This window comes from Puma concolor, chromosome B1, assembly GCF_028749965.1.
Source record: "Puma concolor isolate L17-30 chromosome B1, mPumCon1.1.hap2, whole genome shotgun sequence".
Taxonomy (NCBI): domain Eukaryota; kingdom Metazoa; phylum Chordata; class Mammalia; order Carnivora; family Felidae; genus Puma; species Puma concolor.
In genome coordinates, this window is record NC_141670.1 from 50,278,078 (window position 1) to 50,302,528 (window position 24,451).

The window sequence follows — 24,451 nt, forward strand, 5'->3', positions numbered from 1 at the left end:
GTCTGTCTCAGGGTAGCTCCAGGAAATAATCGTAATTGACAGAAAAGAAAGCTTTTACCGGGTACTGCAGAAGAGGCGGTTTTATATCTAGAGGTTGGGACAGCGGACTGTGCAGCCAGGCAGCCTGAATTCCAGTTCTAGCTTCTCTACCTACTAGCTATCTGGGCAGTTATTTGACGTCTCTCGGCCTTGGGTTCCTCATTCATAAATCGAGAATAATGTTGTGAGGTTTAAATGAGTTAATATAGGTATAGTGTTCAGGAAAGCATTTGGCATATAACAAACTCATCAAAGAAATAACTCTGGGCTGTCCATTATGCTGGTTTTCTTAGTGTTCTTCCTGATGCTCTATGTTCTTCCTCTTCCCTGAAGCCTCCCACTCTATATTGCAGCCAGATTTTAATCTATTAGGTCAGGCCCAGCTTTAGAGGACTGCCTTCAGGTTCCAGCAGACAGTTATGGAAGGGCAGAGGGCAGGGTAGCCACGTTGACTGGGGCATCCCCAAGTTGAGAGCTGCACAGCCGACTTGTAAGCTGAGGGGAACAGGATGTGTGGCATAGTGAGGACAGAAGCAGGGAGCTTCTGAGCTCTGCATTTGTGAGGTGAGCACGGGAGGGGCTGGCGCTGTCAGCCACGGAGCCCAACAGTGCAGAGAGGAGACAAAGGCAACCACCAGGCAAAATGTCAGACAATCAACCAGTTCCTGACCTTTTCGCTTCTGACCCTCATTCAGTAAATTCTACAAGTGACTATGTGTATGTAGTCCTCCCTTGTGAGTTCCTTAAGAGCAAGCCCTGTATTGTGTTCCCCTTTATTTATCCTTTAGCCAGTGTTTTGGCAATCAGTGATCAACAAATGTTTGAGTGTTTTTCGAGTGTAATTATATATACATGTCATGGAGCTGGGCCCTGTGGAGAGGGCCCTGATTTTAGGAAAGGAATCTCAGAGTTCGCCTATCCAACCCCCTCACTTCTGAGTTAAAGGAAGCTGTTTGCCTGGGGTTATACAGCAAGTTGCCAACAGAAGCCAAGTCTCTGCTTCAGTCTGATGTTATTTCCATGACACTGCATTGAACTTACAGTGCAATTGGAAGGAAAAACAAACTCCCTAAAAGCTGTAGAACAAAGTAAGGCAGTGTGTGGTTAAGATATGAGGCATGGTACAAATGGGCAGAAAGGTAGGAGTTGACAGGACTAGTGTCCCCAAGGGCTGGGATCCGTCAGAAAATACTGCAAGAGACAGAACTGGTCCTGAAGGATTGGTGGGATTCAGGACAGTAGAAGAGAGAGAGAATTCCTGGTGGGGGAAGTGGCTTTCCACTGAGGCCATGGTGGATATTTAAAGGTTGAGGAAACCAGTTGGGTTAGAAGAGAGGTTTGGGTTGGATCATAGTGGGAGAAAATGGTAGGTTAAGGTGAGGCCAGATTTAGGAAAATTTCAGATACCAGCGTAAGGAGTTTTGACCTTAGTCTGTGGATAACGGGGAACCCCTGAAAGTAGGCCCTGAGCTAGGCACTGAACCAAGACAACAGGCAAGCATCTGCCAACTTGGTCTGATTTGCATCTTTTGTAGACAGTTGCTTGCCATATATGTGCATTTACTTAATTTACCCACACATGAAGGAAACTCTACCAACTAGCTTGTGTGTATTTATTTAGTCTCCAAATACACATATCTGTGTGGGAGCAGAGGAAGGAGTGGGAGATTAACAGAGTTTGTGTGCCTGCTGTAAGACCAGGCACTTTCATCCGTGATAGCTTATTTAATCCTCCCAGTCTGGTGGGGTGTGGGTCCTGCTGCTCCAGTAACACCCAGAGATGGTAAGTAACTTTCCCAGATCTCAGAGCTAGGAAGCCATGGGGCCAGAATTCAAACTCAGCTTTGACACCAAAGCTCTCTCCAGTCCCCTGTCACAAATTTCCAGTGAGAGGATACAGGAATTATGTTCCTACTCTCAGGTTCCTTCTTGGGGACGGGGGTGGGTGTCAAGTGTGGAGATAACCCAGCTAGGCTTACATTTCTAGCAGTATTTTCACATCCCTGGTTTTCTATGCTTATCTTTAGGGAAAGAAAATTCGTATTTTGTGTCTTTAGAGGCAGATAAAGCTGGGTTTGAATTCCATTTCCACTACTTACCAGCTGGCGGCCAAGTGGACTTTCTGTGAAGCCAATGAACCTTAAGCTTCAGGAACCCCTTACATGAATAGGCCCCTGGCAAGCCCTCTACCCAAATTTGAAACTAATTGTGCATTGTGGTACTTAAAGAGGGCAAGTGCAAAGCTCCAACAATTGTATGGCTTCAGGCCCATAAAACCTGGCTCTGCCCTACCTGGATGATCTATGTCAATTTATTTTCTGAGACTCAGTTTCCTCATCTGAATAAAATCACCTAGACTCTGCCTCTACCAGCTGAACATCCAATTGACACACACTACTAAAAAAGCTGATCTCACCCAGCCTATGCCTAAGGCAAAGGTTCACGGAGACCCTAGGCCAAAGGAAACACCTAATGGGTCCATTTGTTAAGCAGTTAGATCCAAACAATTTAGTGGTTGTTTCCAAAAATAATACACATAAATGGAAAGAACTAGATGTTTATATTTTATTTTTAAATAACAATTTCTTTTTTAAGGTGATTTTATTAATTTTTTTAAACGTTTATTTTTTGAGAGAGAGAGACAGAGGGCTAGTGGGGGAGGAGCACAGAGAAAGGGAGACACAGAATCTGCAGCAGGCTCCAGGCGCCGGGCTGTCAGCACAGAGCATGACTCGGGGCTTGAACTCAGGAACCATGAGATCATGACCTGAGCCGAAGTCGGTCGCTTAACCGACTGAGCCACCCAGGCACCCCGACTATAATCACTTTGTAATGAAATTTGTGCACCTGTGAAGAACTCAAACCTTGGAATCAGATTGCATATAACCACCCTCAGTTCCTTTTCCCCATCAATTTTCTTTGGAACACAGCATCCACTCAAAACCCAACTCTATAAAGGTAGGATGTTGTCAAAAGAAATGTCATGCAATCTAATGTTGAAACTGTGGATTTCCTTTAAGTAACAGTTTATACAGTTTGCGACAGATGTCAGGTATCACCATCTTTCCTTCAAAAACGTAAAATATTCCGAGGCACCCCTGTGAATTTTCTCTGTCCCTAGGGGGTGCCTCTGCTCACAATTTGAGTATCATCCATTAAGGACCATTAAGGAATAGTTAGAGACTATTCCGGGAAGTAACCAGAAGGCATCAGAGTTCTCTCTGGCAGAATAGAAGAGGAGGAACCACCTTTACCCTCCACAATCTGCCACAGTGTTACTATTCAGTTCTCCACAGGAAATCTTCCTGAAGTCTCTCTTCCTGAGAGTTCTCTCCACTCTCTGTTGTGGCTATTTACAAAATATCAACAAAGCAAGGAAAGATAAGGGTGGAGAGGCCTGGGCTCTAAGACACCATCTTAACCATAGCCTCCTCTTTCCAAAGCCTCTCGAAGCTTTAACCATGTATGAATCTATGAATCCACCTTCAACTTTCTCCTAAGATGCCAAAGTTTTTAATTAACTTAATTTTAAGTTGGTCTCATAAGGGTGGGAAGGAAAGAAATGTTTCTTTTATTGTATACATTCGGCAGGTTAGGAAGATGGGAAACGTGCCATCTTTAAATCAAATGAAAATCTATTCTCACATGAGGCAAATTTCCGAAAGGAGAGAGCAAAGAACAACCAAAAGCTCTGTACTGGGGGGCTCTGGGATGATGGAAATGTTTTTTGATCTGAATGCAAATAACTATGTTCAGTTTGGGAAAATTCATCACTTTTGATATCTGCATCTCTCTGTATATGTACAAAGAGGGAGGAAAGCAAATTGCAAAATTAAAATAATATATAAATTACATAAAAATACAACACAAAGAATAATATTTTAAAAATCTGACAATGAATTAGAAAGGTGTGAATGTGCTATATGTTTGCGGTAATGTTATAAAATAAATTTTAGGGGCGCCTGGATGGCTCATTCAGTTAAGCATCCTACTTCGGCTCAGGTCATGATCTCGTGGCTCATGAGTTCGAGCCCCGCATTGGGCTCTGTGCTGACAGCTCAGAGCCTGGAGCCTGCTTCGGATTCTGTGTGTGTCTCTCTCTGCCCCCGCCCCCCTTGTTCTCACTCTCTCTCTCTCAAAAATAAGTAAACTTAAAAAAAATTTAAGATAAAATAAAAATTAAAAAATAAAATAAATTTTAAATCATTTGAAAAACAAAATAAAGCTCTCTATCCAGCTTTAAGGAAACTTTAAGTGTTGGGCCAGGAGGAGGGAGGATTGTTTCTTCTACATGACCTAGCAGGATTTTTGAAAGGTTTTCCTTTATACCTGTTCTCCCTTTTACACCACTGAGGGTCAGATGCTTAGCTGAGGCAGACCAATAAAAAAGACAGTTTATCAGGATGTCTTGTGGAGTTAACACAGGAAAAATCCACATTGCTCACTAATTCAGGATTGGCTAAGCAACCATCCTAAGGAGCCAAGAGACAGAGGCCTCTGCTCTTTCTAAGGGCATTGGTGGGATACCTGCTCTTATCTGTGAGGCTAGCTCCTACGGCCAAGGAAACAGCCAGGGACCAGAGACTGAAGGAAAGAGCACTGGACGTCTGTAATCTGAGCACCTCTTCTGTAAAATGATAGCTAGGCAATGAATGGATAGAGTCTCTTCTAGATTGAAAATGCAATCATTTTGTGATCTCGCGATACTGAGAGAATAGTTAATAGTCTTAAGGAAACCTGAAAGGAGAAGTAAACAGCAAACCCACCCTGGAAAGAATAGTTGGTAAAGCAGTCTTCAAAATTATCACAAGGCCAGTGACCCAGATGGGAGATGCCAGGCAAACACATGAATATTACCGACTTCCAAGATAAGGGCAAAGGGGCACCTGGGTGCCTCAGTCGGTTAAGCGTCTGACTCTCGATCTCAGCTCAGGTCATGATCTCGTGGTTCGTGGGTTCAAGCCCCATGTCGTGCTCTGTGTTGACAGCTCACACAGAGCCTGGAGCCTGCTTCAGAATCTGTGTCTCTCTCTCCCTCTGCCCCTCCCCTGCTGCGCTCTCTCTCTCTCTCTCTCTCTCTCTCTCTCAAAAATAAATAAACATTACAAAAAAAGTTTCAAAGATAAGGGCAAAACAAGAGGCTCTGGGTGCAGCAGCAGGAGCAAGCTGAATTTATGGGGCTGGGGAAGCAGGCCAGCTCAACAGATAGAATATGGTAAAACCACATGATGAAAAATTTGCAGCCAAATAGAAGTAAACATGAAAAGTGGTTGCTGCTGCTATGTTTTGATCCCATCAGTGCTATGCTGTGATTGAGTAGGTATAGCACACAAGGGTGTAAAATACGTGAGAAGTGTATGTCCTATTCAGGTCACACTCTCTGCAGGTGCAAAGTGGGAGAAGAGAAAGAAAGCAACGTGCTATAAGTTAGAGTATCAAGGAATCAGAAAGCCACTCTGAGCTGCAGTTTCCTCATCTATAAAATGAGGGTCATAATACTACCTTCCTCATGGGGTGGCTGTGACCTGTTATAACACTCAGAGCAAGCTAGGGCTCAATAGAATAGCTATTATTATTCATTCTTATAATGCGATGCCGAAGCTCCAGAAAGCTGCACAGTCCCTTCAGCCACTGATTCGGAGAATAAATCTTCCAGGACCATGACTTGCCAAAGTGTCCTGAGTGGGGAGAGTTTTCCAGAGGGTTCTTCCCCCTCCCCCCATGGCATTTTGCATTTACCTTTATTATAGCATTTGTCCATTTAAATTTTTAATTTTAATTTTTAATTTTAATTTTAATTTTTTGGGAGATAAGCCTGAGTGAGGTCATTTGTATGCAGAATGTTGCTTCTTTACCCTCCAATTTATTTTATTCTGGAAGGTCCAAGTTATATGGGACCTTTTTTGTATTGAAATATATATTGTGGAAGTTTAAAGTGTAGATGTTGATTTGATACACCTATAGATTACAATGTGATTACTATTGTAGCATTAGCTAGCACCTCTATCATGTCACCAAATGATCATTTGGTTTTTGTGGTAGGAATAATTAATATTTACTATCTTAGCAAGTTCGATGTCTCTAATACAGTATTATTGTCTATAATTACTATATTGAGCATTAGATCTCTAGGATTTATCTATCTACTAGTTTGTACTTTTTTAAAAAGTTTATTTATTTTGGGAAAGAGAGCATGAGCAGGGGAAGGGGCAAAGAGAGGGAGAGAGACAGAGAATCCCAAGAAGGCTGTGCATCATTAGCATGGAGCCCAAAGTGGGGTTCAAACTTATGAACTGTGAGATCATGACTTGAGCCAAAGTCGGACACTTAATTGACTGAGCCACCCAAGCACTCCAGTTTGTACTCTTAAACAACATTTCTTCTACTACCCTACTTCCCCAGCCCTTGGTAACTGCCATTTTACTCTCTCTTTTTATGAGTTTGGCTTTTTTTAGATTCCATATGTAAGTGGTACCATATGATATTTGTCTTTCTCTGTCTGACTTACCTTAACTTAGTTTAATGTCCTCAAGGTTCATCCAGTGTTGCAAATGGCAGGATTTCCTTCTTTCTCATGACTGAATAATATTCCATGGTGTGTGTGTGTGTGTGTGTGTGTGTGTGTGTGTGTGTGTTTACAAATACACCACATCTTCTTTCTCCATTGATTGACACTTAGGTTGTTTCTCCAGGGGATTCTTTCTTTTTTTAATGTTTATTTATTTATTCTGACAGAGAGAGAGAGAGAGAGAGAGAGAGAGCATGCATGCACGAGTGGGGGATGGGCAGAGAGAGAGGGAGAGAGAGAGAAACCCCAGCAGGCTCTGTGCTGTGATGTGAGCACCAGGCTCAATCTCACAAACTGTGAGATCATGACCTGAGCTGAACTCAAGAGTCAGACACCCAACTGACTGAGCCACCCAGGCGCCCCTCCCGGGGATTCTTAGTAGGAATAATTATTTAATACCTAAGCTTTGACTTCTTGTTGACACCCCCCACCCCGGGAGCCACTGCATCTATAAGCAGGCTGAAGCTCCTGAGGAAAATATTGAAGGAGCCTCACCTGGAAGTAGGGAAGGCCAGGGTTCTAGAAGAGAGATTTCCGACTGATTCCTTTCCATCTTTAAGATATTGATTGGGTGGTATTGTTTTTAAGCTTTAGGGGAATAGAAAATGATGGGGAGACTGAAAAGCAAGAACTGGCCAAAGTCCCCAATAGTTTGAATGTCTGAATCCAAAAGGCTCTGAATTTTTCTTTACATTTTTCATGAGAGGAGGAAGGTAGATTAGAGGCTTGGTGCCTAGGAGAGATGGGGATACCCATTCAAGGCCTGGTGTCTTTCTCTGATCGCTCTTCATAGGTATAGTAAGACTGGCCATTCACTCAGAGAGACTGGAAATATTAAGACACACATTGTGGAGAACAATTGAATATGAAGAATCAAGAATTTTACAAATATGTTATCTTTTGGACCTTTAAAGAATGAAAATGGTTACATTTTGGAATAGCTATACGTTAGTATAGAACCATTAAAAAATGACGTGCGCAAGAAAATAAGAAATGTTTAAACACAAAAGTAAGATAATTTGCACAGAATTAGCAATTGTGTGTGTGCGTGTGTGTACCAACATGCGAAGGATTGTCCCAATATGTAAAGTGTTTGCTTGCGGGTAGTGAAATTGTGGGTGCTTTTCTTTGGTCTAATTGTTTACACTTTTCTGTATTTGCCACAGTTTATACAGTAAGCACATACTACTTTGATTACTTGGTGGCAGACGGAGGCTGAAACCGACCTCAAATCTCCTCAGTTTCCTTCCCAATTCTTTGAATCAGGTTTATTTCCTGGGAGGCCCCTCTGAAAAGTTTTGAAGGTTACGCGGGGCCCTCCGGTGACGGCGGTGTCTGGCTCGGGCGGGTTTCTGCGCGTCCCTTCCCCCACCGCGAATGCAGATGGGGCTGTGCGGCCAGAGCGGTTCCGTGTCCTCCGTCCTCCGAGGAGCGGGGCACTGGACGCCGCGTTGCAGCGCGCGGCGAATCCTGGAGAGGCTGCGTGTGGGCTCGTCGGCCCTCCACCCCGCGCGCCGCCGGGCCCGGCCCAGGAGCGGAGGCCACACGCGCCCCCCGCCCCGTCCTCTCCCCGGGCCCAGCGCCTAACCCTGGCCGCGGCGGGCGGAAGCGCCCGAGCCCGGGAGGGAGAGCGAGGCCCCTCCCCGCCAGCTCAGCCTCAGGGCGCGCGAGGCCGGGAGGGCGGCGGCGCGGACGTGCCCGGGCCCACGGAGGCCTCCCGGCGCCACCCCCGGGGCGCGCGGCTTGCTCCCTCCGGGCCCAGCCCCGCGGGGGGCACGCAGGGAGGGACGCGGAGGAGGTCGGGACCCGGCCCGCAGCCCGGACGCTCGGCCTTCTGGCTCTTTGGGCCCCTTTGTCCCGCAGTCGTGCTCGGCTGGCGGATCAGAATCGCGTCCCTAGCGGTGCGCGCGCGTTAGCGTCGGTGTGGGCTAGCCCGGGAGGCTGAGGGCTGGCGTTGGCGCTTGGCGTCCTTCCCCTGGGCTGTCTTTCGACCAGTTTCCTCCAGTTCTGCCGCAGTTCTTCCCAAGGTTAAGTCTGCCGCCCCAAAGGCCTTGAACCTGTCTTTCTCTTCTGTAAATCCGCCTTACCTCACCAGCTTTGGTTAAGCTCGTTACCATCCACTACCCTCTGCCAACACACGTGCCCAAGGCGAAATGAAATTTTACCTCTACTTTGCCATTGGGACACAAGATAGTGCCCTCTCACTGCCATCAACAAACATTCCCAAAGAAAAAGAGAGTTTACACTTGCCCCCTCACCCCAGAACCAGCTACATAATTTGCAGGGTCTAGGGCCAAATGAAAACGCTGGACCTCTTGCCAAAATGTTGAGAACTTCAAGAGCACTAAACCAAGGCAGAAACTATACATACATTACATTACATTACATTACATTACATTACATTACATTACATTACATTACATTACATTACATAAAAATTAATGTTTATTTATTTTTGAGAGAGACAGCAGGATTTGGGGAGGGGCAGACAGAGAGGGAGACACAGAATCAGAAGCAGGCTCCAGGCTCCCTCCGGGCTGTCAGCACAGAGCCCCATGAGGGCCTGGAACGCCCCAATCTTGAGATTATGACCTGAGCTGAAACCAAGAGTCCCAAGCCTAACCGACTGAGTCACACAGGTGCCCCAGCCAGGGACTATTGTTAAGTACAGGACCCTGTGTGTCTCCACAGGTGGAATACCCAGGAAGCTGGCCCTACCAGCACCTTTTCTATTCTCAAGCCTGTGCTCTAACCCGCACCCACAAACCTTTGTTGTTAAAAGAACAAACAATCTCTTCATTGTGGCTAGTTACTAGAACTGGGGATCTTTTCCCTTGGTCAGCTACCTCCTTAAACTTCTTCACAGCATTGACATGGCTGACTACTCTTTTCCTTATAAAACCCCCTTTTCCTTTGGTTTCTGTCACAGGGCACTATTGAATTTCCCTCCCTCTCTGATGCATTTCTCCAACTCCTCTGCTGGCTTCCCATTCTCCTGTTCTGCATCTGTGTGTGTTCCCAAAGGTTAGGTCCTCTGTTCCTCATTTTCTCTCTAATTCCCTTGGAGAGACTGTCCTCCCCATTTTAGTCCCCACCTGTGTGCATGTAAAGCTCCAGTCATTATCTCCAGCCCAGATTTCCCTCCCAAGTCCTCGTCTTGCTTTTCTCTTAGGTGTCCTGGCAACTCCAATGTAACAAGTCAGAAATTGAATGTATGCATCTTCGGCCTTTCCTTCCTTCTTTCCTTCCTTCTTTGTGGGAACTGAGCAACAAATAAACCAAGCCTGGGTCCCTTCTAAGTGCAGGACCCGGTACAATGCCACAAAGCCAAGCCTTGCCACCACCTTTCAAATTATCTGCTCACAAAATATTTTAGTAATCAAAAAGGGAGGTGGGGAGTAAGTTTGCCATAGAAAAAAACTGTCAGGTACCATCTTGCATCATGACAGTTACATCACAAGTACTAGATAAATCGGTACTGTGAGCCGTCTGAAGATGCAGTGAGCACACACCCATTTCTGTGGTATTCCAGCCAAAGGTGCATAACCTGGTCTAATCACGAGGAAACACTGGACAAACCCAAACCGAGGGACAGCCTACAAAATGGCCTGTAATATTAAAAAAAAAAAAAAAAAAAAAAAGCCAAGGCCATGAAAGTAAAGGAAAGTTGAGGAATTTTTCTCTAGGATGCAGATTTGAAAGACATCACAGTTGGGTGCAATGCATGATCCCGTGTTAGATCCTTTTGCTACAAAGAATGGTATTAAGATGACAGGTAAAAGCTGAATGGGTCTCTGAGCAAAGGGAATAGAATACTTATTTTGTACTATGCCTTTAGTATAACTTTTCTCAAAGTTTGAAACTATTTTGAGGCACCTGGGTGCCTCAAAAGGCACGCTCAGAGGAGCGTGTGACTCTTGATCTCAAGGTCATGGGTTCAAGCCTCAGGTCGGGGTGTAGAGATTACTTAAATAAATACATATATATTTTTTTAAGTTTGAAATTATTTCAAAAGAAAAAGAAAAAAGAAAATTTACCCCCCTCCAAATTAGCTTTTCCTCTAGGCCTCTCCCACTTTCCAAGTTCAAAAACTTTGGGATCATCTTTGATTTCTCCCTCTTCCTCCACCGCCCCTCACCCCAACTCCTTTCTCACCACTTGACTACTAAGTCCTGTCAATTATTTTTTTTTTTTAATTTTTTTTTTCCAACGTTTATTTATTTTTGGGACAGAGAGAGACAGAGCATGAACGGGGGAGGGGCAGAGAGAGAGGGAGACACAGAATCGGAAACAGGCTCCAGGCTCTGAGCCATCAGCCCAGAGCCCGACGCGGGGCTCGAACTCACGGACCGCGAGATCGTGACCTGGCTGAAGTCGGACGCTTAACCGACTGCGCCACCCAGGCGCCCCATGTCAATTATTTTTTTTAAATCTCTCTCACATAGACACCTTTCAAATTAAACTTCCAGCTTGTTTTTTTTTTTTTTTTTTTTAATGATACTTCCTACCTCACATGATCGTTTTAAGGAGCGTTTGTGAAGAGAATTTGTATAACAAAGTACCATATAAACATAAAGTCCTATCTCTCCATCTCAAACCTGGATTACTGCTGCTTACTGCTATAATTTTCTAACTGTTCTTCCTGTCTTTGGTCGCTCTCTTTAACAACCCATCCTGTATACAGTTACCAGAGTAATCTGCCTAAAAGCACACATTTATCCTTTAGGGCCCTTGCTTCCCACGGTGCACAGTGGGGCTTAATCCATATTCCCTAGGAAGACTGATGTTCTTTGAGTTGCACCAGGGTGGTCTGCCATCATATCAGATAACCATGACCTTTGTCCTATTCATAGAGAAAATAAAATTTAATGAATAGAATGTCCTCGACTTGTAAGTTTTTTTTTTCTCTATGTATTTTTTTCCCATAGTAGTAAGGATCCCAACTTTTATTTGCTATCATAAGCAGATGACAAACTGAATGAAAAAGCAGCAAATTAATAACACATATTTGGCAACAACAGATCATGTTTACTTCAACAGCTTGGTTTTCTCATGGGCGCATGTTTGGTAGCTGAGATTTTTATGATGCATGTCAATTGTATAGTCATTGTCTTCCTTAAAATTTGCTTTTTTATGATAAAGTGAAATGTATTAAAATTTCATCATAAATAAGTTTGAGAAAAAACTGCACTCCCAAATAAATACCTTGACCTATTATTCAGGGTTTTTCCAACCTTATCGCTACTCCTCCCCCTTCATGAATTCTTGACTTCAGACAAAGTTGTTTAATCTCTGTTCGCTTTTGCTTTTTTTTTTCCCTTTTGCTTTGCACAAACCATTCCATCTCCCTGGAACTCTGTCCTGGCTCACGCCTGTCCAAACAAACCCCATACAGCCTTAAAGGACCAAATCAACTCTCCACTTGGTGAAACTTCTAAAATCATGATTATCTCTCCTTCTAACGCACTATGTTACATGGAAAACGCATGAGAAAGAACACAATGGTATGCAGCAGTTTCTCAAACATCAGAGGGCATAAGAAACACCTGGAAATCTTTCTAAAATGCAGAGTTTTGGGGGCATCTGGGTGGCTCAGTCAGTTAAGCATCCAACTCTTGATTTAGGCTCAGGGCATGATCTCATAGTTCTTGAGATCAAGCCCTGTGTGGGGCTCTGCTCTCAGCATGGAGACTGCTTGGGATTCCCTCTCTCCCTCTCTCTCTGCCCCTTCCTCTCTCTCTCTCTGTCTCTGTCTCTGTCTCTCTCTCTCTCTCAAAATAAATGATCATTTAAGAAAATACAAAATAAAATGCAGAGTTTTTTGTTTTTGTGAGAACATTTTAAGTTATATTCTTACCAAATTTCAATTATACAATACAGTGTTATCAACTATAATCACAATATTTCTTGTTTTGAGAGAGAGAGAGGCATGAGTTGGGGAGAGGGGCAGAGGGAAAGAAATAATCTCAAGCAGGCACCATGCCCAGCGCAGAGCCAGATATGGGACTCCATCTCATGACCGTGAGATATGACCTGAGCAGAAATCAAGAGTTGGACATTTAACAAAAGGAGCCACCCAGACACCCCTATAATCACAATGTTTTATATTAGATTCTCAGACCTTTTTCATCTCACAGCTAAAATTTGCACCTTTTCTTTCTTTCTTCTCTTTCTTTTCTTTTCCTTCTTTCTTTCCCTCTTTCTTTCTCTTTCTTTCTTTTTCTTTTTCTTTCTTTCTTTCTTTCTTTCTTTCTTTCTTTCTTTCTTTCTCTCTCTCTCTCTCTCTCTCTCTCTCTCTCTCTCTTTCTTTCTTTCTTTCTTTCTTTTTCTTTCTTTCTTTCTATAAAGTGATACCATGCAGTGTTTGTCTATGTTTTCCTGATTTCACTTAGCATAATGCCTTCAAGTTCCATCCATGTGGTCACAAATGTCAGGATGTCCTTCTTTCTTATGGCTCAATAGTATCTTCTTTAGCCATTCACCTGTTGATGGACACTTAGTTTGTATCCATATCTTGGCTATCGTGAATAATGCTGCAATTATGGGAGTGCAGAGAGGCCCCTTTGATATCCTTTTTCATTTTCTTTGGATAAATACCCAGATGTGTGATTCCTGGATCATAAGGTAGTTCTATTTTAAATTTTCTGAGGAACCTCCATATTGTTTTCCTTAGTGGCTGCACCAGTTTGCACTCCCACCAACAGTGCACGAGGGTCCCTTTTCCCACATATTGCCAATATTTGTTATTGCTTGTGTTTTTTATTTTAGCCATTCTAACAGGTGTGAGGTGATATCTCATTGTGGTTTTGATTTGCATTTGCCTGATGATTAGTGATGTTGACTACCTTTTCATAGACTTATTGGTCATTTGTATGTCTTCTTTGGAAAGGTGTTTCTTCATTTCTTCTGTCCATTTTAAAATCAGATTATTTGGGTTTTTTTTTTTTTTTTTTTTTTTTTGCTTTTGAGTTGTATGAATTCTTTATACATTTTGGATATTAACCCCTTATCAGATAAATGATATGCAAATCTTTTCTCCATTCTGTAGGTTACTTTTTCATTTTGTTCATAGTTTCCTTTGCCGAGCAGAACTTTTTAGTTTGATGTAGTCTACTTGTTTATTTTTGCTTTTGTCACCTTTGTTTTTGGTGTAAAATCTAAAACATCATTCCCAAGACCAATGTCCAAGGACCCCTATGTTTTCTTTTAGGGGTTTTATGGTTTCAGGTCTCACATTCAAGTCTCTAATTCATTTTAAGGTGATTTTTGTGTATGGTGTGAGATAAGGGTCCAGTTTCATTTTTTTGCATATTTGGCTGTCCAGTTTTCCCAACACCATTTATTGAAGAGACTGTCCTTTTTCCTTGGTATATTCTTGGCTCCTCTGTTGTAAATTAATTTACCACATATGTATGGGTTTATTTTGGGATTCTAGTCTGTATCATTCATCTCCGGGTTTGTTTTTATGCCAATACAATACTGTTTTGATTGCTGTAGCTTTGTAATGTAGTTTGAAATCAGACTGCACTATGCCCCCATCTTTATTCTTTCTCAGGATTGCTTCAGGTATTTGGGGTCTTGAGTTATTCTATAGAGATTTTAGGATTGCTTGTCCTTTTTCTATGAAAAGTACTATTGGAATTTTGATAGGGATTGCATTGAATCTGCAGATTGCTTTGGGTCATATGGGAATTTTAACACTATTCTTCCTATCCATGAGTACAGAATCTATTCCCATTTATTTGTATCTCCTTTAATTTCTTTCATCATTGTCTTACAGTTTTCAGTGTACAGATTTTTCACCTCCTTATTCTTAGGTATTTTATTCTTTTTGATGTAATTTCTTAATTTCTCTTTTTGATAGTTTATGAGTATATAGAAACAACAGATTTTTTCTAATTTTTTAAAGGTATAGTCATTGTTTTTGAGAGATAGAAAGAAAGAGAGAGAGCGGGGGAAGGGCAGAGAGAGAGAGGAAGACACAGAATCCGAAGCAGGCTCCAGGCTCTGAGTTGTCAGCAAAGAGCCTGACGCAGGGCTCGAACCCACGAAATGTGAGATCATGGCCTAAGCCAAAGTCAGATGCTTAACCAACTGAGCCACCCAGGTGCCCCAAAACAACAGATTTTTGTACATTGATTTTGTATGTCTCAGCTTTACTGAATTCATTTATTATATCTAATCGTTTTTTGGACAATCTTTAGGGTTTTCTACACATAATATCATGTCATTTGCAAATAGAGACAGTTTTACTTTTTCCTTTCTGATCTTTTATTTCTTTTTCTTTTATTCATTTCTTTTTCTTGCCTCGTTGCTCTGGTTAGGACTTCCAATACTATGTTGAATAAAAGTGGCAAGAGTCGGGCATCCTTGTCTTTTCTCTGATCTCAGAGGAAAAGTTTTCAGCTTTTCACCATTGAGTGTGATGTTATCTGTGGGCTTGTCATATATGGTCTTTATTATGACAAGGTATTTCCCCTCTATACCTAGTTTTTATCATGAATGGATTGAATTCTGTTAAATGCTTTTTCTTCATCTACTGACATGATCGTATGATTTTTCTCCTTCATTTTGTTAATGTGGTGTATCATGTTGATTGATTTGTCGATACTGAGAAAGTCCTATCATTTTAACCCATCGATTTATTTTCATCATTAGGGCCACTCTCCCTAATCCAGCCCTTCTTTATCTTATCCTGAATTTTCCTGCATCGCCAACGCATGGTTTTTGCTGCATGGTTTTACCCTCGTCTTTTACCTCTCAAATCTATCCTGTTTCTCACTAACCTTCTGGAAATGGTTTCATCAGATTATTTCTCTCTTCAACAGCCCACAATGCTCCTCACTACATCTTGTTCGGGTGTTGCCTGCCCTTGGCCCTGCCTTCTCCACCTGCCCTTCCTGCTCTGCCCTCACGGGACACAGGTCAAGCTTTGACTCCTCTCCCAGTAGCAAACCCTTTCCTACTCTTCTGGCTCCTACAGTTGCCTCCTCCTTTCTGCCTATCCAAGGCCCACCCTTCCTCCAGAGCTTGGGTCACCTTCACAACTGCTTTTCGATCACTCCTGCCCACACTGACTTTGTTCTTTGAACTACAACTATGCTTAACATCTTTAAAATGCAGAAGTTCTCCAGTACTTTCTTGTCTATCAGGCACACCTTCCTGTCACATTGTTAGTTTCCTGGATTGCAGGGATCCTATCTTACCTTTAGAATCTTTTAAGGGGTCTGGAAAAGAAACAGCTTTGTTATTGAGTACAAACGATGGTATCTTTGCTAAATACACTGATTACCAGGTGGATGGGGGCTCATGATGAATCAGCTATTCAGTGTTTCAACAATATTAACAAAGGATAAATATCTTGAGTTGGATATCACATTACCCACCCTGATATTTATGCATTCCCCCAGAATCATCACCACAGAGACCTATTAGTACTATTACTAATTACTAATAGGAGAGTCATCTCCTTCATGTGTATTGGGGTTGAGATCACCAATCATGAGAATGATGAAACTATTGGTGATACTTATTAAAATAAGCTTATTTCTGGGAACCTGGCAGGCTCAGTCAGTAAAGCATGTGACTATGGATCTCGGGGTCATAAGTTCGAGCCCCACCTTAGGCATGGAGCCTGCTTTAAAAAAAAAAGATTATTTCTATCACACTGGGTTACAATTGGACCTTTCCTAGAGTGTACATCAGTTCTTTGATCTTTGAGCATGAATGAGTAAGACAGTTTGACAAATACGCCAGGTGCAGGAATTACATGCACTTCTTCTCAGGCAGGAACAGGCCACCCTGACAGACAACTCTTCTGCTCTTGCAGAATCCTCTCTAGATTACCTTAGATCCCATTTGTGTGTAATGGTGCACTCATGAGGAGGCAGCAGTCACCACGCTGGGGACTTTTCTTTCTAAAAAGAAAAGAATACTCATCTAGATCAAATGCTACAGAGAGATCCAGTACGATGAAGATGGGAGAAATGACCATTTGATTTGGCAATTAGAAGTATCCTGGGAACCTACATGATATGGTATGAACGTTTGTGTCACTCCAAAATTCACGCTGAAATCCTTACCCCCAAGATGATGATTTTAGGAGGTGGGGGCCTTTGGGAGGTGATTAGGTCATGAGGGTGGAGCCCCCACTAATGGGATTAGTGCCCTTATAAAAGAGACCCCAGAGAGTTCCCTTACTCCTTCTACTATGTGAGGACACAGGGAGAATGCTGTGGTCTATAAACCAGGAAGCAGACACTAAACATGTCAGCAATTCGATCTTGGACTTCCCAGTCTCTAGAACTGTGAGGAATAAATTTCTGTTGTTTATAAGCCACCCAATCTATGTGGCTATATTTTGTTTGAGCCGCCCAACAGATTAAGACACTATGAGAATGCAATTGCCATGAGGGTGAGGCTGAGACCAGATTTCCTGATTTAAGGGGAGTAGATCTTAAAGAACAGAAGAAAGAGATGCATGTCACCTGCAGGAGAGTGTTTAGTGAAAATGAAGGAGAGGAACAAGTCTGGGTCAAATCATGACATTTTGGAAGCAGGTTGTAAATGTGAGATGAAGAATGTAAGACATCTGAAAAAGGTTTAACTGAGAAGGCATGGTCCTAGGCAGCGCAGAGGATGGAACCAGGAGCCTAGGTGGGTGGAGACATTAGTTTCCGCAGGTGCCATTTTGTCAGAAACCTGTCCTCTCCCTTACAGACATAGCAACGCACAACTCTGAGAGTCTCCACCGCCTTAAGAGATGAGGCTGTATCTGAAACGGGGCTCTTAGACACCTCTCTCTCTCTTTCTTTCTCTTTGTTTATTCTTCCATCTTTAAGTGTAAGATTTAGTAGAATTCGGTAGGTTCACATTTCTGTGTAGCCATCAGTACCATCCATCTCCAGAACTTTTCCATCTTCCCAAACTGAAATTCTGTACCCATTAAACACTTGGTGCCTCTGACAACCCCCATTCTACTTTCTGTCTCTATGAATTTGTCTATTCTAGGTACCTCATGCGAGTGGAATCACACAGTATTTGTCCTTTTGTGTCTGGCTTATTTCACTTAGCATTAGGTCCTCAAGGTTTGCCCACATTGTACCATGTGTCAGAAGTTCCTTTGTTTTTAAGGCTGAATAATATCCTGTTGTATGGATAGACCACATTTGTTTATCCATTCATCCATCAATGAACACCTGGGTTACTTCCACCTTTGGCTATTACAAATAATGCTCCTATAAACACGGGTATAAAAGATACATTTCTTAAATACTGTCTCATAAATATGTTTTTTGATCCTGCCAAAATTAGGGCTTAACAAGGTGATTTATTTCTACCATAGAAATCTCAGGATAAGTAGGAAGAATCTGGGCTATTTCTCAACTGGGATCTTAAGAGTAATGAGGGTATGAGATGTAAGGAGGAAGGGCAGAAATGCAGTGAGAGGAGAGAATGAACCCTCCTAAACTGAAAAGCCACAGGAAGAAAACCCAAGGTCAGAGTGGGGCCGCTGGCAATAGTTGACCCCGGGGTGGATGCAGAGGATAGGGGAGGCCACATGGTATTTAGAACCAACGCCAGGAAAAGGAAGTACAGATTTGGTTCCTGCCTTGGCTCTATATTAACTGGAACACCCTGGCCGGGTCCATTAACCTCTGTGAATCTTGTAATCCTCACCTGTATATTGGTGAAAGGAGTATCTTCCATGTTTGTCTCATGAGATTGTTTAAAGGTTCAAATGTGTTGATCGTGTAGGAGAAAGGGCATTGTAATCTAGCAAATACTATTTTTAAAAATCTGGATTCTGATAAAATCAGGGCAGGAGCTAGAGAACCTAAATTATGGAAATACACAAAATAAAGAAAAAAAATAAGCTTGGGGAGAATGTAGAGTGTCAGAGAGACTACTGTAGCATAAAAACTATAATTTAGGGCATAAAGAAGAACCTAAGAACGTATCTTGCTTTACCTACCTTTAAGACATACATCCTTTAAGATCCAGATCAGTGTTATCCCTGATTATAATTTTTCCTAGTCTCTCTCCCCACATAAAATAATCTGTTTCGCTGGGGTGCCTGGATGGCTCAGTCGGTTGAGCATCTGACTTCAGCTCAGGTCACGATCTTATAGTTCTTGGGTTCAAGCCCTGCATCCGGCTCCGTGCCTCTCTCTCTGCCCCTCCTCCACTCACGCTCTCTCTCTCTCTCAAAAATAAATAAACATTTAAAAAATTTTAAATAAGCTGCTTCTCCATCATCAGTACTTGCTTCTATTTTAGTACTGGTAACTGTACATTTTGGGTGTTTCTCCCGTCTTCCTTTTTATTGTGATAAAATACCCATAACATAAAATTTACAATTTTAACCATTTGTTTTCAGTCTTAACCATTTTCAAGTGTACGATTCAGTGGCACTAAGTACATTCACATTGTTGTGTGACCGGCACCACCACCCATTTTCCAAAGCAGAAACTCTGTACCAACTAAACACTAACTCCCCCATTCTTCCCCCTTCCACAGACCCTGGAAACCTTTATTCTACTTCCATCTCTTTGAATTTGCCTACTCTAGGTTCTTCATGTAAGTGGAATCATATAGTAATTCTTCTTTGTGACTGGCTTCTTTTTTTTTTTTTTTTTTTTTAACATTTATTTAGTATTGAGAGACAGAGAATGAGCTTGGGAGGGGCAGAGAGAGGGGGAGACACAGAATCCGAAGCAGGCTCCAGGCTCTGAGCTGTCAGCACAGAGCCCGACACGGGGTTCAAACTCACAAACCGTGAGATCATGACCCAAGCCAAAGTCAGATGCTTAACCTATTGAGCCACCCAGGCACCCCTCTTCTTTTTTTTTTAAGATTTTTTTTTTTTTTTAAGTAATCTTCACACTCAACATGGGGCTCAAAGCCACAAGCCTGAGATCAAGCCTGAGTTGCACACTCCAACAACTGAGCCAGCCAGGCTGGCTTCTCTCATTTAGCGTAATGTTCTCAAGGTTCATCCATGTTGTAGCCTGTGTCAGAATTTCCTTCCTTTCTAAGGCTGAATAATATTCCAGTGTATGTATAGATCACACTTAGTTTCTCCATTCATCTGTCAATGGACCCTTGTGCTGCGTCCACCTTCTGGCTATTATAAATTACACTGCTATGAACATGGGTATACTAGTATCTCTTTGAGTCCCTGTTCTCAATTGCTTTGGTTTATACCCAAATTGCTGAATCATAAGGTAATTCCATGTTTAATTTTTCCATAGCACTTGTCACTTTACAACCCTGCCAACAAATACACAAAGGTTCCAGTTTCTCCACACTTTGTCAACACTTGTTATTGATGTTTTCAACAATAGCCATCTTAATGGGTGTAAAGTGGTAGGTTACTTTTTAAAATATATATTTCTTCCTCAAAGTTCTGACTTTTTGGGTATTTGATTCAAATGAAATCAAAGACCTGAGCTGAATACATATTTCCTTAAGGGTGTCTGTATAAATATTCAAAATTGTCCCAAACCTCTCCCCAATAGGAGTAAAAATATGTCTTCACCCATGTCAGTCATGTCTGAATTTTCTTTTTTTTTTTAATGAAATTTATTGTCAAATTGGTTTCCACACAACACCCAGTGCTCATCCCAAAAAATGCCCTCTTCAATACCCATCACCCACCCTCCCCTCCCTCACACCCCCCATCAACCCTCAGTTTGTTCTCAGTTTTTAAGAGTCTTCTTTGCTTTGGCTCTCTCCCACTCTAACCTCTTTTTTTTCCTTCCCCTCCCCCATGGGTTTCTGTTAAGTTTCTCAGGATCCACATAAGAGTGAAAACATATGGTGAATTTTCAAGAGACATAAATGGGCAGAAAAGGTGCTGCTCCTTGGACTGAGATAAGAGAGGAAGGAGCGCCCTCTTGTGCCCTTTCTCTGCCAGTGTCAGTGGATAAGGAAGCCCGCTGAGAAATGAACATTTCAGAGCTTCTGATGACATTCCAATGACAAGTCAAACTCCAATCATGTGCCTACTGCATAAAAGAGAATGTGGAAATACAGAGCAAGTGAAACTGGGATCCTCTGAAGAATTCCCAATCTAGAAGGCAGGTGGGGGCGCGCCTGGATGGCTCAGCTGGTTAAGCTTTTGACTTAGGCTCAGGTCATGATCTCACAGTTTGTGGGTTTGAGCCGTGGTCAGGCTCTGTGCTGACAGCTTAGAGCCTGGAGCCTGCTTCGGATTCTGGGTCTCCCTCTCTCTCTCTCTGCCCCTCCCCTGCTTGCGTTCTGTCTCTCTCTCAAAAATAAAATAAACGTTAACAAAAAATTTAGAAGGCAGGTGGGGGGTGGGGAGAGTAAAATATTGCAGAAATAACAATAGATGACTAGAAGCAAAATGGATAGATTGCTATGTGGATACAGAAAGATTAATACTTCGTAGGGGATAAGCCAAAATTTGTATCAAAATGTAAATCCGGCTGGCTAAGAAGAGCTGTGGTTGGCACTGGAGATTCTCTTAAGGTTCCATATGCAGGGTGTCCCTGAGCTGGGAGGGCAGCCTCCATGAAGGGGCCACAGGGGTCTAGCTGTTAGGTTTCCAGAGCTCTTTGCAAGGTTTAGACAAGCTCACCTATCTTTTGGAGGGAGGCCCTGGGAACTCATCCCGTGTTCCTTTCTTCCCTTTTGTGTCTCTCCCCTAGCTCCCTATCTCTTGAATTTCATCTCCTGACACTTCCTCCTTCCCTAAACTGGCTGTTGACTGGGACACTGTCTCATAGCTTCCCTTGGCCCCGATGCTCACAAAAATAATTACATAGGTCGTCTGGCTTTAGGGTTTTTGCACATATAACAAGTATGGGGACCAGTTATAAAGGATTAAAAGGCTCTCTCGCAATCCTTGCTCCCAGAAGCAACCTCCAGCTGGCCTCTTAGAGTGGGTAGAATCCTTCCCTTAGTCTTCATCCTTCTTCAATGCTGAATGAAAATGGAGCTAGGCATGGCAGTAGATGTGACAAAATATCCAATCAGGTAGAAACTAATGTTCATTACGGAAGCAGCATCATGTAAAAAAACAAAACAAAACAAAACAAAACAAAAAAACAGTTCTTCATGGTCAAACACATCTGGGCTTAAAGCCCAGCTCTGCTGCCTGTAGCTGGGGCCACCTGCAGCACATCACCTTATCCCCAATCTGATGCTATGAAATGAGGGTAACAGCCTGCTTACCTCCAAGGATTCTTGTGAAAGTTAAATAAGCTAGAGTACATAAATCATTTAGGAAGTACTGCATGTAATAAACGCCCATCTTCTTCCCCCTCTGGCCCCCAGCCTCCTTCTGTTCCTGTAAGTCTAATGGCTATGGCTGAGACTTCTGGGTCAGTGGCGCAATAACAGAATTTTTAGGTCAGCAAGAGCTGTATGGGAAGCAGAAGAATAGTTGCTTTGTTGGTATTCTCATGTAGGGTGGTATGGGGAAGGTATTTCCAAGCCATTTCCAGCTGCCCAAGCCAGAAATCTGGGAGTCATCCTTGAATTCTCCTTGTCTCTCACCCCCTTATCTACATTTCTAAGTTGTTACTTCTCCTCAAGATATTCTAAATCCTAGGGTTCTCTCCAACCCCCTGCATTATTTTAAGTCAAACTTGTCTTGTCCCTGGAAATCCACAATGGCTTCCTCACTGACTTCCAGAATTGTCCCTTTAAAAAAATGTTTTATTTGTTTTATATTGAGAGAGAGAAAGAAACAAGCACTCGTGTGCAAGCAGGGTAGGGGCAGAGGGGGGAAAGAGAGAATCCCAAGCAGGCTCCATGCTGTCAGCACAGAGCCCAACACAGGGCTCCATCCCATGAATCATGAGATCATGACCTGAGCCCAAATCAAGAGTCAGACATTTAACCAGCTGAGCCACCCAGGCGCCCCCAGAATTGTCTCTCTTCCTAATTATCCAGAAGATAGAGCTCTTCCTCCATCCAAATCTGAGCCAGTCACTCTCCTATGGGAGATCACTTATTGGTTGCTCAACTTCTTTCAAAATGAAGTCTTCATTCCTTAGCACGTCTTGGTTCCCGTTTGGACTCCCACCTACTTTTTCAGCTTTCTCTGTCACCAATCCTGCCGCCACTGCACCCCCTCTGTGTGCCAGCTGTACTGAACTATTGACAGTGCCAAGGATCAGGAAGGCACAGTGACTGAGGTGTTCCTGGATGTGGGACCTCAGTACAAAGACTAGGCACTACAGGGCTGTGCAAACCAGAATGGCGGTCACCCTAGTTTTGCCTTGGGTCTCTGCATGGCTCATTCCTTTCTCTCGAATGCCTCCCCTTGTTTGGCCCACCTCCCATTTACTGCTCAACACTACTCATCCTCCGTTTCTGCTTGGACACCACTTGTGCAGCTCCACAAGGAGCGGTTTATTTGTCCCTTCCCAGAGCTGTCACAGCCTGCACAACTTGTAGCTACCACTCTCTTTTAATGGCTGCTTTGTCTCCCCTCCCCCCCTCCCCCCCAGTTATAAACCCACTAAAGGTAGGAAGGTTTTTTTCTCCTACCTATATACCCAGAGCCTAGCAGAGCGCCTGGCACAAGGTAGGTGTTCAATAAAGTTCTCTTGAATTAATGAATATCAATATAAATTTATCTTTATCAATTGTCATCTAATTCATATCACTATGGGGGATGTCATGTACCGAATGCTTGTGTCCCCATGCAAATTCATATGTTGTAGTCTTAACCCCTAGACTAACAGTATTTGGAGATCAGGCCAACAAAAAAGTGTTAGGGTTAAATTAGGCCATAAGAGTGGGGTCCTGATCTGAGAGGATTTTGTCCTTAGAAGAGACACCAGGGAAATCTCTCTCTCTTTCTCTCCACAGGTACCAAGGAAAGGCAATGTGAGCACACAAAGAAAAGGCAACCCAAAGAGAGAGGTCTCACCAGACACCAACCACGCCAACACCTTGATCTTGGACTTCCAGCCTCCAGAACTTTGAGAAAATAACCGTCTGCTATATAAGCCACTTAGTCTGTGGTATTTTGTTATGCTGCCCAAGCAGACTAATTCCATGGGTGTACCTAGTTCATATAACTGTGCTGTGACCAATGATAATTAAGGGGCACACAGGGAACCATTACCCTGAGGTAGACAGTCTATTCCAAAATGGTCATAATTCTCTTTCTCATCCCACATGTTCTTCCAGAACCTTGCAACTCTCCATACTCTATGCCCGCTCTGCTTGAAACTGGACAAACCTCTGTGGTCTCCAGGGAACAATGGAGTGACACCAAGATACTTCCAAGGCTAAGACAAAAGAGGTGATTCAGAGTCCACCTGTCTCTCTCTTGGGATGCTCATCCTTAGAACCCAACCCCCATGCTAGGTAATCCCAGCCCAAATGAAGAACAACAGTGGCTCCTGCCCTCAGCCCTGGCTGAGTGCCCAGTGGAAGGCTAGCATGCACTTCCCAACCGTGCCCCTACACCATCTTGGAATTGGCTCTTCCATCCTCTGTTGGGAATACCCAGAGGGTGTTGTGTGGATCAGAGGCAAGTTCTTCCCCAGAACCCTCCCAAACTGCAAAGTTATGAGGGGAATAACAGGCTCTTGTTGTAAGTTTGGGTGTGGCTTGTTTTATAGGAATAGGTAACTCAAATACAGCTTAAGATAAAACCACTTGTACTAGACGAGCCCTTCTTTCTCTTGATAGGTCCTTGCCCCAGAGGATTCTGGTTTATTTCAGAAGATACTGGGGACATACTCCAGACTGGTCCATTCAAACATAAGCCCACAATGTGACTGGATCCTGACATAACCCAGGGGGGCCAGTGGGGCAAAGCAGGGCAGAAGCTGTAGGCCATCCCAGCTACACAGC

At 43.1% G+C, this 24,451-nt stretch overlaps 1 protein-coding gene and 1 long non-coding RNA gene across 3 annotated transcripts in view; one reads left to right on the forward strand and one right to left on the reverse strand.

Annotated features, from left to right (window-relative positions):
• The first annotated feature begins 1,667 nt into the window (after window positions 1-1,667).
• On the forward strand, window positions 1,668-24,066 carry LOC147581629 (uncharacterized). Of its 2 annotated transcripts, XR_015250099.1 has the most exons (3): window positions 1,668-1,822; window positions 23,456-23,582; window positions 23,780-24,066. It is a non-coding gene; the product is annotated as an uncharacterized LOC147581629 (long non-coding RNA). The 2 variants fall into 2 exon arrangements; XR_015250098.1 differs by lacking the exon at window positions 23,780-24,066 and having other exon boundaries at window positions 23,456-23,668.
• The window catches only part of FBXO16 (F-box protein 16), a 64,443-nt gene continuing 55,645 nt past the window's right edge, over window positions 15,654-24,451 (reverse strand). Inside the window, exon 9 of the mRNA XM_025922077.2 lies at window positions 15,654-16,524. The gene's annotated coding sequence lies outside the window, so the exon portion shown is untranslated. The remainder of the gene's footprint in view (window positions 16,525-24,451) is intronic.